This window comes from Thalassophryne amazonica, chromosome 1 (genome assembly GCF_902500255.1).
Source record: "Thalassophryne amazonica chromosome 1, fThaAma1.1, whole genome shotgun sequence".
Classification (NCBI taxonomy): Eukaryota; Metazoa; Chordata; class Actinopteri; order Batrachoidiformes; family Batrachoididae; genus Thalassophryne; species Thalassophryne amazonica.
Genome location: NC_047103.1, coordinates 130,561,594 through 130,585,639, shown reverse-complemented (window position 1 = coordinate 130,585,639; position 24,046 = coordinate 130,561,594). Strand labels below are relative to the sequence as shown.

The 24,046-nt window shown below is 37.9% G+C and overlaps 1 protein-coding gene across 3 annotated transcripts in view; it reads right to left on the bottom strand.

Moving 5' to 3' along the window:
- filip1l (filamin A interacting protein 1-like) overlaps window positions 1–24,046 on the bottom strand; it is a 380,097-nt gene that overhangs the window by 47,983 nt on the left and 308,068 nt on the right. Inside the window, exon 1 of one of the 3 annotated variants that reach the window (XM_034174544.1) lies at window positions 14,913–15,045. The exons of the other annotated variants lie outside the window; for them this stretch is intronic. The gene's annotated coding sequence lies outside the window, so the exon portion shown is untranslated. Of the gene's footprint in view, window positions 1–14,912; window positions 15,046–24,046 lie in introns of those variants that run through there. 3 annotated transcript variants of the gene reach the window in all.

Genomic DNA, 24,046 nt, shown 5'->3' with positions numbered 1-24,046 from the left:
TAATTTAATATGTTTAGGACAGATGTTCCAAATGTTTACACCTTTTACAGAAACACAGTGACTTTTTACAGTAGTTAAGAGTATTTAATTTATCAAATAATAATGTTCCTCACAAATTATAACTGAAGTCCTTCATTTTAAACAGATTTTAGACATGTTGAGGTAGAAGTTTGTTTTTTGCCTTATACATGGTTTGTGTTGTAATATAATCAACTAAGGCCTTGAATTTCAGAATATTCAAACAAATAAATAGTGGGTTTGTCGGCTCACGGTAAGGTTTAATACTGATAATTCTTATGGCTTTCTTTTGCAATAAAAATATTGAATTAGTGTTTGTTTTAAGTGTTTCCCCAAACCTCAATACAATATGTCATATATGGATTACTGAATAATATAAAGTGATTAGCGAATATTGAGGGAAGAAATCTTGGGCTTTATACAGGATTGAAATGGCTTTTGACATTTTGGATTTAACATAATTTATGTGTTTTCCATCTTAATTTATCATCAATGATAACTCAGAGAAATTTTGTTTCTGTCATGCCCTGCCCAGTTCCAGGCTTCAGTCCTTATTTTCTCTCTTTATTTGGTTCTGCTCCTTCTGCCCCAGCCTTGTTTTATTAATTGCCATTTTCATCATGTGTTTATTCTATGTTCTATTTTTGCTTTGGCACTTTCTTTCTTTGTTACTTTTATACTTCAGCCATGTTCCAGTTCCGTTCTAGTTTTGTTCTATCAGTCTGTGTTGTCATGGTTTATCATTTAGTTATTGTTTGCCTATTGTTATGTACTGTTATGCTAGGTTTTGTTATCACTTAGTTTCTGTTTTTCTTCTAGTTTTGTCTGTCTGTTCCACTTGGTTTAGTCAGTGTTTATTTTCCTATTATTCTGTTTGTCATCTTCTGGTTTGCTTTAAAGTCCTGTTCGAGTTTAGATTCCTGTTCATGTTTTCCTTGTATGATCTTTAGTTGTCTTGTCTGTAATTCTCTTTACTGCTCACCTGTCTGTCTCATCCTGGCCTCGTCTGCTCTGTGTCTGCACTCATTTCAGTCTCACGTGTTCACACCCAGCTTCATTTTTATCACAGTCTTCTTCTGATCACGGCACTCTCTTTCTGCACCTGCACTTTCTTATCACTGTTGGCCACGCCCCATTCGTCTGTCGTTTACTTGCTCATTTGTCACCACCTTTCTGCATCTCTTTTGCCGCTTAGGTTTCACCTGACCACGCCCCCTTCCAGGTCCTTCCTCCACCACGTGCACCTCATTATCCTATTACCACCTGTTCTTTTTTAAACTGCTTCAGTTCACTTCCTCGCTGCTCGTTTGTTGAGTTCACTCACTTACCAGCACTCTGTCTCGTCCTGTTTTGCTAGGCCGTGTTTTTGACTCAGCTCTGTGTACCGGATCCTGCTTTTTGCCTCAGCCCTGATAACTCTGTTCGCTTGTGTACTGACCCAGCTTGTTTTAGACCTCGTCCTCCATCTTGTCCCTGCCTGGTACTTTTGCTCCATGGACTGCCTTCCCGTTACTGAACCCAGGCCTGAATTAAACTATCCTTTAATCATACGTCCTGTTGTGAGCCTGCATTTGTGTCCAGCCTCTGTCTGTGCCTCGCCTCCGCTCAGCCTTGTCAGTTTCAGATACAATTTCAGTTTCAGCATCATGTAATATTAAATTTCTACTTAAATTCCTGGGCTTATTTCCAAATATAATACACTTTGTTTTACCAAGATGAAGTGATAATTTATTGAAATCAAACCACTGTTTAAATTTCTGCAATTCCTTCTCCACCATGTCCAAAAGCTGTCCTAAATGATCCCCACTACAGAACACAGTCATATTATCAGCAAATCAGCAAAGAAATCAAACATATATCATTAATATATAAAATAAACAACAATGGACCAAGGACTGAACCTTGAGGCACACCACATGTAATCTTCAAAAATTCTGAGTTTATCCCCCCAATATGGAAACACTGATGCCTGTTTTATAGATAGCTGCCTATCCAGTCATGAGCCAGTCCCCTGATACCATACATCTGCAGTTTATCCAATAGTAAGGTATGGTCTATGGTATCAAAAGCTTTCTGTAAATCAAAGAAAACTCCTACTGTGTAATGCTTTTTCTCAATTGCATTTGTTATTTGTTCAACAATGTCAGTTTAAGCTAACGAGGTAGTTCGATTCTTTCTGAATCCATACTGCTGTTAACTGAGTATATGATGTTTCGCTATAAAGTCATTTAGCCTCTTTGCAAATACCTTTTCCAAAATTTTTGAAAATTGCAGTAACCGTGAGATTGGCCTGTAGTTTAAAAAGACATGTTTATCACCAGATTTGAACAGTGGAATCACTTTAGCTATTTTCATTTTCGAAGGAAATCTCCCAGTCATTTATGACAAATTACAAGTATAATTTAATGGTTTAATGATACAGTCACTAATCTTCTTTATCAAAAACATGTCAAAATTATAGATGTCAGTTGACTCTTTATCTTTTAATTTATGAACTATGTTGATTATTTATTTTTCATCTGTTTCTTTAACAAACATTGAATCCAAAATTGCATTGATTGTTTTGCTGTTATCCAAGGAACACATTTTAGGGGACACAATTGAATTAGCTAAATTTTTACCCACATTAACAAAATAATCATTGAAGTGGTCAACTATAGGTTTATTTTCCTTAATGATTGTGTCTGTAGTTGTGTAAGCATTAAATCTGTTCTAAGATTTTCAATAGTTGCATCAGTTGTTTTCCTTATTAAATTACTAGTTTCATGATGCACAATTTTATCGATTGATGAATTAAAGGCAGCAAAAACCGTCAAATGATCACTGACAACACTAAGAAGTAATCCACCCGTTAAGTTCCCTACAGTAACGTCTGTTAATATATTATGAATAAGTGTTGCTGTGTTCATAGTTACCCTGCTTGGATGTGTAATTATTGGATATAGTCCCACACAAAACACAGAATTTATGAATTCTGTTATTTGTGATTGACTATGTGGATTTAAAAAATCTATATTGAAGTCTCCGCAAACAAATAGAACCTTATTGCTTTTAATTGTGGTAAACATTTCGATCAGTTTATCTTAAAAATAATTAATGTTTGAACCAGGAGCTCTATAAACACAGCTTATAATTATATTTTTGGATTTTTCATATTTAATTTCAACTCTAATACATTCCATAACATTTGTTGCCTTCTTAAACTTGACATAGTGGGAAGCGTTTTTTAAATGTTGAAAAAAAATGCAATGTGGGGTTCTCAAAGAATATGTTTCCCAAGGCTAATATGATAATAATAATAATCTAGTAAAAAAAATATTAAAAAAATAAATATTTAAGTAATGTTTATGATAATAATAATTCAGAGTCCATATGGTGCTTTTAATTGTTTGTTTACCTCATTTACACATACAGGAAAATAAAACTTATTCAAAGTATGTTACAATACACTGAAATCAAGTAGCAGCAGCAGAACAGATCTGAATCAGCACCTCATTGATGAATTGCAAACAATAAATACATTGTATTAATACTGTATTATTAGTATTTATGATAGGAATTTGGATTCATTTTCATTGAAACAATCACATTGCAGCAAACCATGTTAAATCTCATGTTCCATGTGTTTTTGATTTATATGGAGCTACAACAAACGTTTTTGAATTATGATCCAGGCTCTCAAAAATACTAATGCATTCTCTTCAAAGAAAAATCAGTTATTGTCATCAGCATCATCATAATCATCATCATCATCTGTGCTCTGCTAGAACAACAAGCACACATCTTGTCCTCATACAGCTGGGTTTTTTGTTTGTTTTTTTTAATGATGCAAACCTGTAAATCTGGTCATGTTTTCTACATAAATAAATGTTATCCATTCTTTGTGCTCAAACGCCAAAGCAGGGGTGAATCCAGATGGAATGGGGGGCGTGGTGCAAGGGCTGTCATAGGGCATGAGGCAGGGTATGCCCTAGACAGAATGCCACATACAGACAGACAAACATTTTCACACATGCACGCACACCTATGTCAATTAAGAGTTACCAAATCACCCTAACCTGCATGTCTTTGGAAGTGGAAGTAACCCTGTGTCACAGTCTGAACAGCCCCCCTAAAAATCGGTTCCCCTGCCTTCACTGCACATGCGTCATTTTGGAGCATCAGCAGCAATTCCCCGATTATTTCCTCATTTCTGCTTCGAACTGCACTCCAGTCATCATCTATTTCAGCGACAGATATCTGAAGCTTTTGTACAACAATCATTTCCACCAGTGCTTAATTTGTAAAGTGGGAGGTCCCGGAGCGCAGAGGATGGGTGGCTCCGGTGCAGAAAAAAAAAAGAAGGGGGGTGCTTGCGAACAACGCTGTGCGCCACACCGAAAATAAACTGGGCATGTATTGTAGTCCTAATAACACTAGTCACACCAAATCCGGATAGAGTACAAATTCCTGTTTAATGATGTACAGTGGTCCCTCGTTTATCACGGGAGTTACATTCTAAAAATAACCCGCGATAAACGAAATCCATCACATTTTCTCACTTTTCTCTCTTGTGTAAACACTCTCTTTTTTCTTCTGTGCGAGAAGATTATAAACAGACACACGCAGAACACAATGCGCGGCTCTCCCTTCGCTCACTGCCTCCGGGGGTACAGATGCGGGACCTGCAAAGAATCCAAGTCCTCTTTCGGTGGCCACGGAGCTCTGCGGCTACATCCGGACATCCGGATCAAAAACAGCGAGCGTAGCCTCTGGACCTGTTGCCAGATTTGGCGCAATTCTGCACAGCAGACAGGAGGGCGGTATGAGTGGCAGTGAGAGCAATCGCTGTGATTTTTTTAAATATTTTGTTAGTCAAGAGAGGTGGCGGATCACTGGATCCAGTATAAAAAGCTGGCGGAGCCAACGTCAGAGGTTCCGGAGCGCGCATCCGAGGTTAAGCCCTGATTTCCATGTAAATTCAGCATTATTTCCTAATAAAAGATGTGGGAGTGATCAGAGCGCCACAGCAGCACGTCCAAGACTGACTCTTTGAGTCTGACACTGTACACGCAAAACAATCAAAGGGCATAATGTGATTATTAACAATCAGAAGACAAAGTAAAAAAGTCAGTTTGAAGCAGAAGTGAAGCAGTTTTAAGCAGACACGAGATGAATTGGTGAATTGCTGGTGACGCTCTGAAATGACGCATGCACAGTGAAGGCAGGGGGACAGATTTTGTAGGGGGGGCCATTCAGTCTACGACACCGGAGCACCTGGAGGGAACCCGTGTGAACATGGGGGGGACATGCAAACTCCACACAGAAAGGACCACGTAGGAACCTTCTTGCTGTGTGGAAACAGTGCTAACCACTAAGTCACCATGCTGCCACCAGCTAACCAGCTAAATCTTGTGATTTTTTTTATTTTATTTTATTGACTGTTGAGCATCACAGACAGATGCTGAAAATGCAGCAGACGTTTAAATGCGATTACAACAGGTGGACAAATAGTTCCTGCAGAAATGTAATATTATTACCAGACCAGGACGGGGAGTAAAGCATTCAGAGGCTTCATCGCTTACAATATTTACTGAATGTAAAAAATGAACTTGGTCTTAAAAAAAGTTCAAAGTCAAGTTCAAGTTCAAACTATGAATGAATCAATTAATTATTATGAATTATATTACATTATATTATATTATTTTGATTATATTACATTTTACACCAAAACATTTGTTTATCTGCAACGGAATATCTACATCATGTTGCTCAAAAAAGTACAGTGATGTATGAAGCTACACAAGATCCTTCAAACACATTTAAAGCTTTGATTGTGTCGATGAGGTTTTGGACTGTTTTTTTTTTTTTTTCAACAGATTTGTAAGTTTGAGTTGGCTTTTCTCAGAATCCCCGAAGGTGCCCCAAAGCTGGTGAGACATTTTTTTTTTTTTAATTTTGCACAGACTGTAGGTGAGAGAATAAGAAAACACAGTTGGCTGACCTACAAACATGATGATGCTAAATGGAGCTATTTTAAAACATTGGTAAATAGCCTGTAGCTGAGTCACTGTTTATTCAAACTCTTATCTCAAGTTCTGCTATTTTTCTAGTGATGTCATGAGCTTCAACAGAGTGACAAATGTCCGCTTTACCCTTGTAGGACTGGAAAGTCTGCATGTATCTGTAATCTGGCAATGGATATAATCCTTTGCTGTCCATGTAGGGCAATCTTATATCAATCATGGCCTGTCCTTTCAGAGAAATTGTCATTAAGAACACACATATAACACTATTTCTAATTGTTGGATAGAATTTACTGTGGGGCCAAAAAGTATTTAGTCAGCCCCTGATTGTGCAAGTTCTCCTACTTAGAAAGATGACAGAGGTCTGTAATTTTCAACATAGATACACTTCAACTGTGAGAAACAAAATTAGAAAAAAATCCAGGAAATTACACTGTAAGATTTTTAAAGAATTTATTTGTAAATTATGGTGGAAAATAAGTATTTGGTCAATAACAAAAGTTCAACTCAATACTTTGTGACATAATTTTTGTTGGCAATGACAGAGGTCAAATGTTTCCTGTAAGTCTTCACCAGGTTTGCACACACTGTAGCTGGTATTTTGGCCCATTCCTCCATGCATATCTCCTCTAGAGCAGTGATGTTTTGGTGCTGTCACTGGGCAACACAGACTTTCAACTCCCTCAACAAATTTTTTATGGGGTTGATGTCTGGAGACTGGCTAGGCCACTCCAGGACCTTGAAATTATTTTTTATGGAGCCACTCCTTCGTTGCCTGAGTGGTGTGTTTGGGATCATGGTCATGCTGGAAGACCCAGCCATGTTGCATCTTCAATACTCTTACTGAAAGAAGGAGGTTTTGGCTTAAAATCTCACGATGCATGACCATGTTCATTCTTCCTTTAACACGGATCAGTCGCCCTGTCCCCTTTGCAGAAAAACAGCCACAAAGCATGATGTTCCTCCAAACATGACTAGTTGAGTTTTTACTAAAAAGTTCTATTTTGGTTTCATCTGACCACATGATATTCTCCCAATCCTCTTCTGGATCATCCATATGCCCTCTGGCAAACTTCAGATGGGCCTGGACATGTACTGGCTTAAGCAGGGGGACACTCCTGTCCCTCTCTGCATAGTGTGTAGCCTTTGTTACTTTGGTCCTAGCTCTCTGCAGGTCATTCATCAGGTCCCTCCGTGTAGTTCTGGGGTTTTTGTTCACCGTTCTCATGATCATTTTGACCCCACGGGATGAGATCTTGCATGGAGCCCCAGATCAAGGTTGATTATCAGTTGTCTTGTATGTCTTCCATTTTCTTACAATTGCTCCCACAGTTCATTTATTCACACCAACCTGCTTGACTATTGTAGATTCACTCTTCCCAGCCTGGTGCACATCTACAGTTTTCTTCGTGGTGTCCTACGACAGCTCTTTGGTCTTGGCCATAGTTGAGTTTGGAGTCTGGCTGTTTGAGGCTGTGGATAAGTGTCTTTTATACAGATAACGAGTTCCAACAGGTGCCATTAATACAGGTAACAGGTGGAGGACAGAAGAGTTTCTTAAAGAAGAAGTTACAGGTCTGTGAGAGCCAGAAATCTTGCTTGTTTGTGGGTGACCAAATACTTATTTTCCACCATAATTTACAAATAAATTCTTTAAAAATCTTACAGTGTAATTTCCTGAATTTTTTTTCTAATTTTGTTTCTCACAGTTGAAGTGTACCTATGTTGAAAATTACAGACCTCTCTCATCTTTCTAAGTAGGAGATTTTGCACAATCAGGGGCTGACTAAATACTTTTTGGCCCCACTGTATTACACACCTGTGAGATTTTTTGTTTTTCAAACCTATGTCCACAGCAAGTTGGGACATATTTCAGCGTTTCAGTCAATTTTTTAAAAGCTGTTTAGCCAATCTCCATGAGCTCCTTAAAAATTGTGTTAATATTCTGAATAATTACCAATCTCAGGAGAAAAGCTACATCATATAACCATATCAATCAGAACTAGAGCACCGCACCGGTAGAGCGCAAACCTCCACCAAAACTAGTTTCCAATTTCACAAAGTTTTACTTGGAAAAAATTGGCAAGGTCAAAGTCCTGTTGGAAGTGGCTTTTAATAAGCTAAATTAGATGTGATCAAATGTCAGCAGCGTGTATTTAGCTCATGCACTTGAATCAAAGTTTTTTTTGTGGTGTTGTCAGGTTTTTTCCGACTTTTTCAGTTTCTGAATTATTTTTCACATAATTTTCACAGAACATTGGTTATCTTTGCTATGCACAATTTGTCATTGCTTTTTGGTACTTGGTTTCTGACTGAAAACTGGAAGACAAACAGGCATAAAATTGGAACCTCCATCCAGTTTTGGTGGTGGAAGTAAATCCAAAACAGAAAAATGAGAGTGATTGAGGCAGTTTTGATTGAGATATAATGCAAAATTCAAACAAAATGGCCTTTTCAATGTTAAATTCAAATGGGCACAATATCCACAATCTGGGTCAGATCTGGATCAAATTTTGTCAGGGGATAATGAGTGCCAATCTGCACCTCACTTTCAAATATGAGAGTGATTGGGGCATGTTTAAGATCTAATGTAAAATATACATTAAATGGGATTTCAGTGTTAAATTTAAATGGCCACAAAATCTGTAATCTGGATCAGATCTGGATCAAACTTTGTCAGTCTGTAAAGGGTGCTATCCTACATAACGCTGTCAAATATGAAAGAAATTTGATCTTTTTTTGACAGTTATTAGTTTTTGAAAATTTATTCAATGTTAAACATAGGGATTTTTCCAGTTTTCCAAGATTTTTCCTGACTTTGACCTATAACCTTGAAAATTGAATCAGTTCTTGCCTATCAGGATATGAATCTTCAGTAAAAAGAAAAAAAAAAATGTTATAACAATACATCAAAAATTGTGGGCTCCAGGCTGTTCACTAACAGACAAACAAACAGAGGCAAAAACATAACCTCCTCCAACTTCGCTGACAGAGGTAAAAAAAAAAAACAAATTAAATGAAAAAAAAAAAACAATCTGATCTCACACCAGGATCATGATGCATCATAAAAAGTAATTTAATCTATTAGTTTGTGATACCATCACGAAATGTAATTTTGTGACAGTGTCACAAATTTGGGGTGACATGGGGTGGGTTGTTATGGTGAGGGTTAGGATTAGAATTAGGATTAGGGTTAAAAGTAGTGACTGAAACTTGAAAATGTGATGCATTTTGTGATGGTATCATGAAAAAAGTGTGAGTCTTGGCTGGGGAAAAAAAAACCCCATAAAATCTTACATGAATTGAGCTGTCTACCTTGAAAAACAGTGAAAGGTCTGCAACATTGACTTTGAATTATATTACTTATGTTCAGATTTTTATGAAAAAAAACCAACAAAAAAAAACAACAAACCATAACAAAAACAAAAAACAACAGCAAAAAAAGTGACTATGACCTCTGAGGTGGACTGGGCAGGTTTGAGGCCGAGTGTGAAGTCACTGGGAATGAGGATCCCCAGCTCCAAACCTGAGGCCGTGGTCCTCTGTCAGAAAAGGATGGATTGTCCCCTCTGGGTCAGTGGAGAGTTATTATCCCAAGTGGAAGAGTTCAAGTATCTAAGCGTCTTGTTCATAAGTAGGAGTAAGTTACAGTGTGAGATCGATAGATGAAATGGGGCTGCTTCTGATGTTTTATGGATGCTGTACTGGACTGTAATTGTGAAGAAAGAGTTGAGCCAGAAGGCAAGACTCGCAATTTACCAATTGATTTATATTCCTTATTTCTCATCATGAATTTTGGTTCATGACCAAAAGAACAAGGTCACAGATACAAGAGGTCGGGTATCTGGTCTTTTGACTCAGGGATAGTCTGAGAAGCTTGAATGTGCATGTGGTGAGGATGTCCCCTGGTCATCTCCTTGGGAAGTTCTTCCAGGCGCATCAATCTCAGAGGAGGCCCCAGGGAAGACCCAGGACATGTTGGAGGGATTACATTTCCCATTTTACGTGGGAACACCTCTGGATCACCCAGAAAGAGTTTGAAGACTTGGCCAAGGATAGTGAACTGTGGGTTGAGCTGCTTGGCCTGCTGCCATCTCGACCTAAACCCAGATAAGTGGCGGAAAATGAATAAATGTTTGAGTGAAAGGATGAATGTTCAAATTTTTTAATGTGGCTACATGAAACACAGTATAAAAGCTTCAGACAGAAAGTTTAGGATGATAAAACTATAGACCCTCTAGCCAACTGGTAATTGTTAACCATTTCAAGAGATATTAATGTCTTTTTTAATTGTGTGTCAGTGTTTTGTTTTATACCTTTATGAGGAAACCGTTTTTATCCTGTATGGGGAAACATGACAGAAATGTACCGCGATTTGATTCATACCGTATGACACAGTAAGCGTGATTTCGTGACCCTCCCTCGGGGAGGTGCACCATTACACCCGTTACTAACAGGTATCATGAAATGGCTCCGTGTGTCTGTCATTCTGGAGTCATTGCAGGAAGATGTAGGATCAGATTTTTACTTGGTGAAACTTTGGCAGAACATTTAAAATTGAGCAGAGGTCCATCATATTTGCTTGGTACATAAAAGCCTAGCCTACGCACATCATCATATCTGTTCTGATTGAAATGCTTGGGGCATGTAACTGTATCTAACCACTTTTGTTAATCACGTTAATAATATCTTCAGATTCTGTGTTTGGAAAGATTTCCTTACAAATGGATGCTTCAAGTAAACCCAGCTATTTCTCAAAAGCTAATCCACTAATGTTGATTAAACCACGCAGTTGTACACATATGCTGTAAGAGATGATGAAGAACTGAAATGTAAGGCAGATGTATGGTAAGAGTCTGGATCTGTTACAGGAAGCAGGGCTGACTCGATAAATTAGCTGTACACATTGTAAAAAGTAGGGCAGAAAATAAGCAATAATACTGTTAATCATAACGCACTTTACTTAAAGCTGGTTACATGGTAGTCTCACGGGTGTCAACATGACTTTACCACCCACACTGCTGTCTGTGCTGCATTTGTAACAACTCACCAATTTAAGGCTATTTTCCCTCAAAAACCCGGAGGTAGGACCACCGCTGCGGGTCAGGAATATGTCATGGAAAATGAGGCCGATCAGCAGAATAAAAAGGGCACTAAGGTGGATATTTTAATTTTACAGGGCTGTTGGAAATACTTTTCTCAGCTGTGGGCTATAACACTATAAATGCTATTTGAAAAGGAACATCACCTGGGAGCAGGCAGTCCAGCTGAGGGTGTTCACAACGAGCGTTCCAGCTTTACAACACACTTCCTTCTCTTTACGCGGCTCCCGAAGCTGGAAAGTGTGGCTCACTTGCTGCTTACAGCCGTGTTACACATTCCATATGTCAGGGCTGCTGTGCCACTTCCTAACCACAACTGATAATTAGGTTACGTACGTACATACAGACAGAATTGTCTGGTGCATGCACTCACTCAAGGCCAACTCCGCCGCAGGAGAAATGAGTTGATAATGGGCCGAGTACCATCACGTGTAGCAGAGTTTGAAGGTTATACGCTGATTGATGGACACCGTGGACTTTGGCCGTGTGGACTTTATTTAAAGTCCACACGGCCAAAGTGATATGTCCCCAGAGTCCACTCTGCATACGTAATGTGTGCACCACTGATATTTATTCACTTCCCAGTCCTATTACCGACCAAAAGAGATTTGCCCGATCCAAAAGCACTTATTTACACCCATACTACAACTACAAACTGTGGCACATTTATTGTAGAATCTCCTCATTTAGTAATTCAACACCACTTTTAATTCCTTAAAACAAAACTGACTTGGTTTTCACATTGATGAAACTATGCCTTAGTTTTTGGTGGTAATTATAGTTATATCCACACAAAAAAAATCAAATAGCTGAGTATCACAATGTTTTTTCCATGATAATGTATTGATTTTCCCGCCCTTCATATCAAAATGTATTTAAGATGCCCTTAAATTTCCCTCAAATCCATGTGATCACTATGACCTCCGCTCCTGTAGATGTTGCTGTAGGGCTCATAGACTGGTTATCTGCCGGTACATGGCCCCTGGCACCCATCAGTTCTCGCATTACTTCAGAGGCGAATGTAGCAGAAAATGTAAGACCAGCCCCATCATATTTTCAGAACAATTTATGGGTGAATTTTGGTTTGAAAACCAAAACAGGGAGAGGAAATTTAGATAAAACAAACGCCTTGTGCAGATTTGACTGAAGTGGAAACCCAGAATTCAGGCAAATGTAAACCTTATGGAGCTGCGTTGTGCTATGTGATCCAGAATCACCAATGCAAGATGGGGTGCCCAAGATGTACTGAGGTGAAGGAAAAAGTGTGCACTTTATTTTTGTATGGGTTTTATATCATCTTTCACTTTAGTGACACTGTGCAATGTACATACCATTCTAATTGGAATGGACATTTAACATGAAATTATTTTGAATTGACTTGTCTTGAATTGTCTTCTAAGTTATCAGAATAATAGACTATCCAGGTAGTATGCAAGTTGTATTCTCAGCCCTATTTTTAAGTTTGCAGTAAATTCTGTGGAGTACTGCAATGCAATCGCATCATGGTCTGTGTATTGTGATATGTATCGTGTTGAAGTCCTTGACAATACGCAGCCCTAATTATATTCACAACAGTGATGGTGACTGTAGCAGAAAATAGGAGGGCAGGAATGTAACTTTGAATATCTTGAGTTCTGTGACCATCAAGTGAAAATGCAGCAGAGGTTACACCCCACCACCACCATCACTGCCATATCTGCACTTTTTTTGTATGTCTTCATAACAATTTTAATTAAAAAAAAAATTAATTTTAATGTTTTTATTTATTTATTTATTGATTGATTCCTTGATTTACCAGATACCTGAATTTCCCTGAGGGGAACTCAGTCATTTGAGTGAGTTCTCACCTGACAATGGTGCATCATTAAACACATGTCACTTAAAAATGTGCAGAATGCACATTTATTTTTGTATTTGATACCTGATTTATATTGATAAGACAATTACATAAACCTTACTGAAAATATTTTTTTAAAAACATAATAGAAAAACTGCTCACTTTCTAATATTCACCAATAAATAATAATATGTCAAAAGGATTGAAATACAATTTTTGAAAGCTTATAAAATGACCATTTTTAAGTTGTTCTTCTGCAGCTAATAAGAAAATTGGGCTATATTAATACTTAATTATATTACTGAGTGATCATTGGCAGTCATCATTGTCATGTACTGGCAGCATAGCCACACAGTCATACACTTTTTATATAATTTCCTGTTTAATTGTAATTAAGGGTTTAAAAAGTGTTTTGTTGTAATGAGAATATTTGGATATTTTGTAATTTCTAATATTTAGATATTGAAAATTTGATTTTGTGTTGACTGACTCATAATGAAAGGGCAAAAACATCAAATGCCACATTCTTAACTGAATTCTAAGGTGCTGAAAACATTTGCTCATTACTGTATTTTTAAACATATAATTACAAAATATGTGAAGTGTTCTCTGCATGTGAGACACAATTGTCCGTGAATCACAAAGCATTTTATGTGAAGCTAAGGCTCTTCAGTACAAGATACTATTAAAGTAAAAATATCAAAAATGTTACTGTGCTGAAAATTTGGTCATTATATTAAGTCTAATCTGCTAGTTACGGTACTCAAAGGGTTGCTTTTATTCTAATGTGGTAAATAAAGTTTAAAATGTGTACTTTTTGAAAGTAAAAAACAAACAAAAAACTTGCTTGCTGTGTATTAAAAGCTGTGAATCCACTATTAAATGTAATTAATTAACATAGTGAGCTTGTTTATAGCCTTAAAAATGTATTTCTAAATGCAAGATGATTTCTGCTCTTTTCTTCTGTGATGGAGTCCAGTTTTGGATTATATGATTAACTACATGTTCCAGAAATGACTTCCTCTCTTTACTCTGTGTATCTCCTTTACATATGTGGCAACAGTGTTGTGAAATTATGGTGCATTTTGGGAAACTACCGTGTTTAGAGAATGTCAGGACAAACATCATAGTTTCTATTTCTTATAATGTCATATTTACAAAAACAAAGATCTGCTCATAAAAAAAGCTACATTGTTTAATCTCTGAATTTGCATTATGGACTAGCAGTCTGTAAAAAATAATAATAATAATAATAATAACAATAATATTATGATGTAAGCCTTGTAAAATGGCAACCATTTTTGCACTGTTATTTCACCCCTGAATGGTTAAATATCTTTGTCTAGGCAGCTTGTTTTCTGCCCCAACTTTACAGTCACTGTATGTAGAACTGTGTGTCGTAGGTTACAACTACCCATTTGTCAGAATTTCTATAACTATTATATGACAAATTTCTGCAAAAAAAAATATTAGGAATGATCATTCCATCCTCATCGGTCTTCAGTATTTTAGACTGTTGATCAGATTTGCAATGGAAAACAATAGAGTTTACACTAAAATCCCAATTAAGCAATTCAAGATTCCTGTATCACTGCTTGACATAATAAATGATCACTTTGGAAATATGTTTTTTTGTAATTATTATTATTGTCATAATTTTTTAAATGGTGTTTGTTTTTTCATTATTAATCATTATTTCCAGGTGAGAAATCTCTACATTAATTCTACATAGTCTTCTTAATATTAAATTATTTGTTCAAACCTCTTGGTAGTAACTTTGCGTAACGCCACATAACAGTGCAACAACAACTTTAAAACCAGACACAAGGAAATCAGCACTGCAAAGTATTTTCGACACAAGCTTAAAATAATGTCAATATTTCCTCCTGCCAATGAAGCGATGGAGAACTCTGTTCATAAAGTTTATTTGGAGTTGGGAGTTTTGCCTACCTGTGCCTCAGCCTGTCCTCACTTCACTGCCATGTGCTGATGAAGTGCTCGCACAGTGCTCTTCCTCTCAGTGTGACTCTGAGACGCTGTAATGTGGGCATTCCTTCAGTCAGACCAAACAATAAGGGATGTGCTGCTTGCTTGCGGACCATTACATCATCATCATGTCCTTATATGGAGGCATGCATTGCGGAGACTAACAAGAAGAGGGTGTGCTTGCTCCAGAGTGACCTTCCTCAAGTAAGTCTTTAACTCAAGGATTTGGCAAAGACGAGGGAATGCATGCAACCCCCCCCCCCCCCCCCCTTCCTTGACATATGTAACATGAAGTATCTGCGCGGTCTGTCATTGTTCAGGGGGCAGGGCAGGAGGTGAGAAGTGACGAGAAAGTCGAGTTGCACCATTTCCTTCTGGCTCTCGTCAAGTCATTTTTCTGCCAAGGAAGGGGGAAAGAATCCGCTTGTCCCTGTGCAAACTTAATAAGACATTCTTGGATGAAGTTTTGTAATTGAGACCGATACTACAGAACAAGACAAGACTTGTAGCGTGTATCTGCATCATGTGAAATGATTATTCAACCCTCCCTTAGTAGGTCTTGTCACTTTTTGATAACTTTGCCTCAGACACAGCCCTGTGAGAATATCAAGTTAAATAATCCAAAATTATTAAAATATTACAGCAACATCTGGGGGAAAATACAATTAAGGAATCTTCTTATTTTTGCATTTCCTCATTTCCAAAGTAATCTACAATCTTATGCCAAAGTCCTCAAATGAATCTGGCATCTAATAATAATAATTAAGAATACTCCAGTTAGGTTTGTTTTGCCCCAATCCCGATCTGAGTCATTAAATTTTGAGTATCTTCTGATACCAAGTCCTAATCCGAAACTTATTTTCCTTGAGCTTACACTTTCCCAGTGCATATACATTAAAGTCAATGCGATGTGCAGACTTGACAATTGAAGAACTCTGCAATACATCTAGAAAAAAGACTCCCTTCAATCCAAGCTGCTTGTTATTGTATTAATTTATTTGTACAAAATCCCAAAGTAAACAGTTTTTTTAAGTACAGCTGATTAGATCAACATAGTACAGCATTGTAGTATTAAAACTAGAACACTGAGATTACTACCAAGTAGTAAACGTCAATGGCAGTGAATAAAGCCTTCTGCGTGAGGCTGGCTCTAAAACAGGTCTCCATGTTAAAACGTACAACTTTAGAGCAGAAATAAACATGTTTACAGCCTGGCAAAAAAAGCAGTTTTGGTATCTATAGATAGTTTCCTCCTCTATGACAACTTGGGGGTTCTAACATCTTACTTTAAGACATATGAATCCATAAAGATCTGTAAATTTGGGGGCGTGGTCCTATTGTTTGATGAAAGGTCCTAACGGATCATCTAAGATGTCTCTGTTGCAGTATTCGCACTGAGTGAAGTTCTCGTTTGATTTAGTGTTGCATGCTAACGGCATCATCTCTTTTAGCAGCTGTCAACAGCTTCATCTGTTACATCCACTTACGTCTGCTTTGCATCTGATTTGCAGCGGATGCAAATCAGATGCACTGTGTTCACAGCTGGATGCCGTTCTTTGTTCTGACGGCTGCCATGCGCTCTGTGCTGGATGCTGCGAATATAAAATAATTATTTTGTGGTGAATTAATCATTTTATTCTGCAAATTGGCTGTTGAAAATGGCTCTAATCACCTCCTGAATCACAGAGGAAGCTGCAGCTGGGCCATTCGCGCATGCGTGCGTAATAGCTAACAAGCTGCAGAAAGCATTTTGAGCCATCTAAAAAGGTAATTATTAATTATTTGTTTACATTGTCAAGGCTTGTTAAAACAGTTGCGTGTTTTTTCCTTCTTGTCTGCAGCTGTTACAGTATTTATTCCTATGTTTATAACAGATTTAACTTTTTGTTATAATCGTTCAGACGAGCTGCGCTCTGATGCGATCCGCTGATGTCACCACTCGCCCTGTACACTGCTTGTTTACAACAATCAACTTGTCCAAGTCCAGCAAATGCTCCAGAGGCTGTATTGTTGGTGTGAATAGTGATGCCGATGGCCGAGTGCGCTTCTTTTATGACCACAATGCAGATGCCGTGCACGTGCAACACGTGTGTGATGCATTCATAATACACCCGTAATACTGCCGTGATAATCGCAATGCGTCGGATCCGTTTCCTCACTACATGCTTTATACAACCATGATTGTTCATCATATATTTGCTACACATTATTAATATATCTGTAATTCATACTGGGACATTTGGCATTTTTGGCAATTTTGTTGCGGACAACAACGAATGCCCGTAATTTGTATACTCAATTCATGCGCAAATAATCCTCTCCCCAGTGGGACCGGGCCCTAACATGCTGTTGCATCAGGAAGGGTATCCAGTGTAAAACATGTGCCAAATTGACATGCAAATCCACTTCGGATCTGCTGTGGCGACCCAGAGTGAAACAAGGGAGAAGATGATAGGACTTACTGCTATTATTATTAATTATATGGCACTTTTAAATCATACATATAAAGTGCTTCACAGAACAAAATACAGTAAAAGGACCATGACAAAAACAGTGATAAAACATGGAAACAACATAGTAAATGCATAATAAATCACATGAAAACAAAAATGAAAACATCAAGATAAAAATGACTGATCACATAGATTTAGACAGTCAAGAACTAACTTACTTCAGCTGAATTATAGATATTTTAAAAATATTAACATATTATTGGGCTGCTGTTAACATTTTTCTCAATTAATACCATTAATTGACATGAAATCTGACTTGAAATTTATCAGTGTAACTATGCCACAGTAACCAGTGACTTATGATAACAACTGCTCATCTTTGGCACAAAATCATGTTGAAGAATCCTCGGGTACCACTCAAATGATTTTGCTTCAAATGAGCAGTTACATTGGGACCTCCAGAGGAGGCGTATATAGTGAAGAAAACTTGAGTAATGGCACTTTGGCCATGTGACGCCTTTCTTTGTACATGATCCACCGTGCATGTGCTGAAGTATTGAGGACTCCAACAGCCCAATAAGGTCTTGTGTAGGATGGTATCATTTATGGGCTGACAAAGTTTGATCCGGTTCTGATCTAGATTACAGATTTTGTGGCCATTTAAATGTAACATTGAAAACCCCATTTAATGTATATTTTACATTATATCTTAATCAAACATGCCCCAGTAACTTTTATGTTTGAAAGTGAGGTGCAGATTGGCACTCACTATCACCTGACAATGTTTGATCCAGATATGATTCAGATTGTGGATTTTGTGGATATTTGAATTTAATATTGAAAAGGCCATTTGGTTTACATTAAATCTCAATCAAAAGTGCCTCAATCACTCTCATTTGTTACAATGATGTGCAGACTGGCACTCTCAATTAAAGTTTGTTCCGCATCTGATCCATATTACAAATTTAGCAGTTATTTGATTTTAACTTTGAAAAGCCCTATATTTTGTTTTGTATGTTAGCTTTATGAAAAGCCACTTCAGGTAAAAAAATTGTGGAAGTGGAAACTAGCATTGGCGAAGGTTTGCATTCTACGAGCATGGTGCTCTAGTTGTTATTCTTGTTATACAGTATTAACATGTACAATTTATTTTCCATAAACTGCATTTTAAATAACTGTGTGCACTAAGTGTGATCAGTCTTCTTATTGATTTATTAATTTATTTGTTGACTGTAGGTGCATATATTGTTGAAGCCAAGCATTCAGCCGTTTTTCTTTTGTTTGTTGTTCTACAACTACCACAAGAAACATATTTCCTTTTCTTCTAGGTCTGTCTTGATTTCACATTTGGGGTAATTCCACTTTTTTTTCTTTGTATTTCTGTGTTCTCTGAGATCTGTGAGACAATAAAGCCATCGAGAGAGGACAGGCTTAATATGAATACTGTTTGAGGGTATATCTAAATACATTTGTGGCTAAAAAAGAGATGGGAAAACAGGCCCACTTCCGCAATGATTGAGATTTATAAAGGAGAGCCATTAACGGTTTTATGAAGGAAGAACGTAGGAAAGGGAATGAAAAAAATAACAGTTTCACACTTTTTCTTTCCCATCCATGTGAATAAAATGAATCTCCCTGAAGAATATTTTTAATATTACCCAAGTCAATTGCTGAACGCAATTAGAGAAGCAATTTATTTTGCTTTTTCAGAACCAAAATAAGAATGAATATGTCATTATATTTCAGTTATTCATGCATTCATTCATTCCTTCATTTATGGTGGCAGTAGAGCAAACAGCTCATCCTGAACTTCCCTATCCTCAGCCAAGTTATTGAACGCTTCCTGGGGGATCCTAAGGTGCTCCCAAGTCAGCTTTGAGATACAATCCCTCCAACATGTCCTGGGTCCTCCTCCCAGTAGGGCGTACCTGGACGACCTCCCTCGGGAAACAACCTGAGGGCATTCTCACTAGATGCGTGAACCACCTCAGCTGGCTTCTTTCGATGCAGAGAAGCAGCAGCTGTATTCTGCTTCCCGACGGAGAAATCTCATTTCTGGCACTTGTATCCATGACCTTGTTCTTTTGGTCATTTACATTACAATTATATTTCATTTATAAATGACAGTGACATTATATTATTATTACAAATAATCTGGGCTTGTAATATTTGCTGATTCCTATGTTACATGTTATTTAAATCTACCCCCCCCCCCCCCCCCCCCAAAAAAAGTCAACATCTTTTGGTCTTGCTCCTGGAAACCTGCGTTAATCTTATGACTTTATTTATGTATGAGCATGAATGAAGATGTTTGACACATATAATAACAGGTAATTACACCCCTAATTTAATAAAGCATTTATTAAAATATTGTTAGCAATTAAGCCTTTGAATGCTATCCAAGAGTTACAAAAATCCACCAAAAATAACACCATGACCTACATGCCTTGTATTCATTGGTACATTAGCAGTACAATGTCTAGGAAAAAAAAAAGTCCAGCTAGGTGGATCCCCCCGGCTTTATAGCAAACCTGCATCAGTGTTAGAAGTTCATGGAGGTTCTGTGTGATAAATAATCCCTTTGAAATTGAATAACTTCATCAGCAGTAGATATTGTAAGTAATCATTAAATGCAATAATGCATTCAACCTTTTTGGAAAAACACTTTATGACTTTATTTCAGTACTCCTGCCATTGTTATACTGACATTCACACATTTCCTTTTCACTGTTGAAAACTACAATGCTGCTGTGTGTTGTCATGGGAGAAATTTTTGGAGAGGTTTTTAAGGCATCTATTACCAACAATGTTTCCATTGTTAGAAAAAAAAATGTGTTGTTTAAGATGAGACAATGAGACTGGTGGCACCAGTGCAAGAACATTTGGACAGCTTGACTAATGACATGAGAATTTCCTGACAAACATGGAGAAACACAACTGGACCTTATTGTTGGCTAACAGAACCTTGTTTGACGCAAGGTAAGACAGAAGCTCAGAAATACACATTTACAACATCAGTCTGTAGAAAGACCACATTGTGTTCTATTACATGTTTTCAGGCATTTGCAAGTGTTTGGGAATAACACTACCTGCTTTCTGTCACGCTTAATCAGAAAGATCATAGCTTTAGAATAACTGAAGTCGCTGGCACAAAGGGCAAAGATCTGATCAGGACATTTTGAACACACACACACACAGACATATACAGTAGTGTTCAGCATAATAGTAGTGCTATGTGACTAAAAAGATTAATCCAGGTTTTGAGTATATTTCTTATTGTTACATGGGAAACAAGGTACCAGTAGATTCAGTAGATTCTCACAAATCCAACAAGACCAAGCATTCATGATATGCACACTCTTAAGGCTATCAAATTGGGCTATTAGTAAAAAAAGTAGAAAAGGGGGTGTTCACAATAATAGTAGTGTGGCATTCAGTCAGTGAGTTCATCAATTTTGTGGAACAAACAGGTGTGAATCAGGTGTCCCCCATTTAAGGATGAAGCCAGCGCCTGTTGAACATGCTTTTCTCTTTCAAAGCCTGAGGAAAATGGGACATTCAAGACATTGTTCAGAAGAACAGCCTAGTTTGATTAAAAAGTTGATTGGAGAGGGGAAAACGTATACGCAGGTGCAAAAAATTATAGGCTGTTCATCTACAATGATCTCCAATGCTTTAAAATGGACAAAAAAACAAAAAACAAAACAGAGACACATGGAAGAAAACGGAAAACAACCATCAAAATGGATAGAAGAATAACCAGAATGGCAAAGGCTCACCCATTGATCAGCTCCAGGATGATCAAAGACAGTCTGGAGTTACCTGTAAGTGCTGTGACAGAAAACGCCTGTGTGACTCAGATTTATTTGCAAGAATCCCCCGCAAAGTCCCTCTGTTAAATTAAAGACATGTGCAGAAGAGCTTACAATTTGCCAAAGAACACATCAACTGGCCTAAAGTGAAATGGAGGAATATTTTGTGGACTGATGAGAGCAAAATTGTTCTTTTTGGGTCCAAAGGCCACAGACAGTTTGTGAGACAACCCCCAAACTCTGAATTCAAGCCGCAGTTCACAGTGAAGACAGTGAAGCATGGTGGTGCAAGCATCATGATATGGGCATGTTTCTCCTACTATGGCGTTGGGCCTATATATCGCATACCAGGTATCATGGATCAGTTTGGATATGTCAAAATACTTGAAGAGGTCATGTTGCCTTATGCTGAAGAGGACATGCCCTTGAAATGGGTGTTTCAACAAGACAATGACCCCAAGCACACTAGTAAACCAGCAAAATGTTGGTTCCAAACCAACAAAATTAATGCCTCGCAGATGTGAAGGAATCATGAAAAACTGTGGTTATACATCTAAATACTAGTTTAGTGATTCACATGATTGCTAAAAAAGCAGTTTGAACATAATAGTTTTGAGTTTGTAGCATCAACAGCAGATGCTACTATTATTGTGAACACCCCCTTTTCTACTTTTTTTACTAATAGCCCAATTTCATAGCCTTAAGAGTGTGCATATCATGAATGCTTGGTCTTGTTGGATTTGTGAGAATCTACTGAATCTACTGGTACCTTGTTTCCCATGTAACAATAAGAAATATACTCAAAACCTGGATTAATCTTTTTAGTCACATTCCACTACTATTATTCTGAACACTACTGTACATATATATATATATATATATATATATATATATATATATATATATATATATATATATATATATATATATACAGCTAAAACCGGTAATACATTACTTAGGGCTCCTTCACACACAGTGTGAATTTGGTTGAATTGTGCATGAAGTGCGCATGAAGCAGGAATTGTATGCAATACGTGTAAAATCGTAGCTGCCTCAAATGCCTTGTACACCTGTTGCACCTTGTACACCTGTTGGTATAACTATTTGCGCACACCAGTGGCTGAAAGACAGAGTGTGCACTGTGAGAGCCCATCAAACCTTCTCGCCGTAGGTGTCAGCCAAATTCCAGGTGACATGCACAAACATCTAACACTGCTCCAATAGCACTTACAATGTGTGGCCATTCACACTGTTAACACGACAACAGTCAGCAGATGATCACTGTTGAGCTGGATATGAAACACAGTGTGTGTGTGTGTGTGTGTGTGTGTGTGTGCACCTGGTCTCACGGCAAGTCGTGATTCAGCAAGCACGAAATATACATTAATCTACTGGCTCATGATATTGTGACGAAAAGCACCTCATTTTCATCACGGCAGCACAAATTCATTCTAATTCATTCCGTGATGGCTGCACAAAATTAGTGAGGAGGGGGGGGGTCGGGGTGGTTACGGTTAGCGTTGGGGGTAGAAGTAGGGTTAGTAATAGTGTGCTAAAAAAACCCAGTCACAAAAATTTGACTCATTTTGTGATGGGAGGACGCAAAAAAACAAACAAACAAAAAAACGTAAGACTGGGCTGGTGTGTGTGTGTGTAGTAAAACTCTCTTAAGCCGTCATCGCATAAACCGAATATTTGCACCTCACTGAAAAAAGCAAAAGTCACAATGCTTTTGTATGTTTTTCCACGTAATAATCACCGTATATACCAGAGTTTGTGTGTCAGTTTTTTGCTCATATCGGACAAAATGTGCCATGTGATTGCAATGCATTTCCATTAAAAATCCCTCGCAAGTGCCGGACAGTGCCCAGTAACAGAGGTACGAAATGAAGTCACACACTGACACTCACCGATTTGAGGAAAGTGGGTACCGCATATTCGTGACTGAAAGACCGGCTGTTTAATTTTTTCAAACTGTGCTTAAACACAGGACCTTGTTACCTGCACTCTAATATGGTGTTAACTTTCACACATGTCCCTGGGTGTGACTAATCCCTTACATACAGTGGAGGAATAAGTATTTGATCCACTGTCAGTTTTGCAGGTTTTTCCATCTACAAATAATGGAGAGCTCTGTAATTTTTATAATAGGGACACTTCAACTGTGAGAGACAGAATCTAAAAAAAAAAATCCAGAAAATCACATTGTAAGATTTTTAAATAATTAATTTGCATTTTATTGCATGGAATAAGTATTTGAAAAACAGACCTTAATATTTGGTACATATTTTGGTCCACTCCTCCATACAGATCTTCTCCAGATCTTTCAGGTTTGGAGTTTCAGCTCCCTCCAAAGATTTTCTATTGAGTTCAGGTCTGGAGACTGGTCACTCCAGGACCAGGTCACATTAGTCCAGGTCTACATTAGGACCAGGACCAGGTCACTCCAGGACCTTGAAATGCTTCTTATGGAGACCCTCCTAAGTTGCCCTGGCTGTGTGTTTGGGATCATTGTCATGCTGGAAGACCCAGCCATGACGCATCTTCAATGCTCTTCCTGAGGGAAGGAGGTTGTTTGCCAAAATCTTGCAATACATGACCCCATCCATCCTCCCTTCAATACGGTGCAATCGTCCTGTCCCTTTGCAGAAGAGCTCCCCCAGAGTATGATGTTTCCACCCCCATGCTTCACGGTTGGGATGGTTTTCTTGGGGCTGTTCTCATCCTCTAAACATGGTAAGTGGAGCTGATTCCAAAAAGCTCTATTTTGGTCTCATCTGACCACATGACCTTCTCCCATGCCTCCTCTGGATCATCCAGATGGTCACTGGTT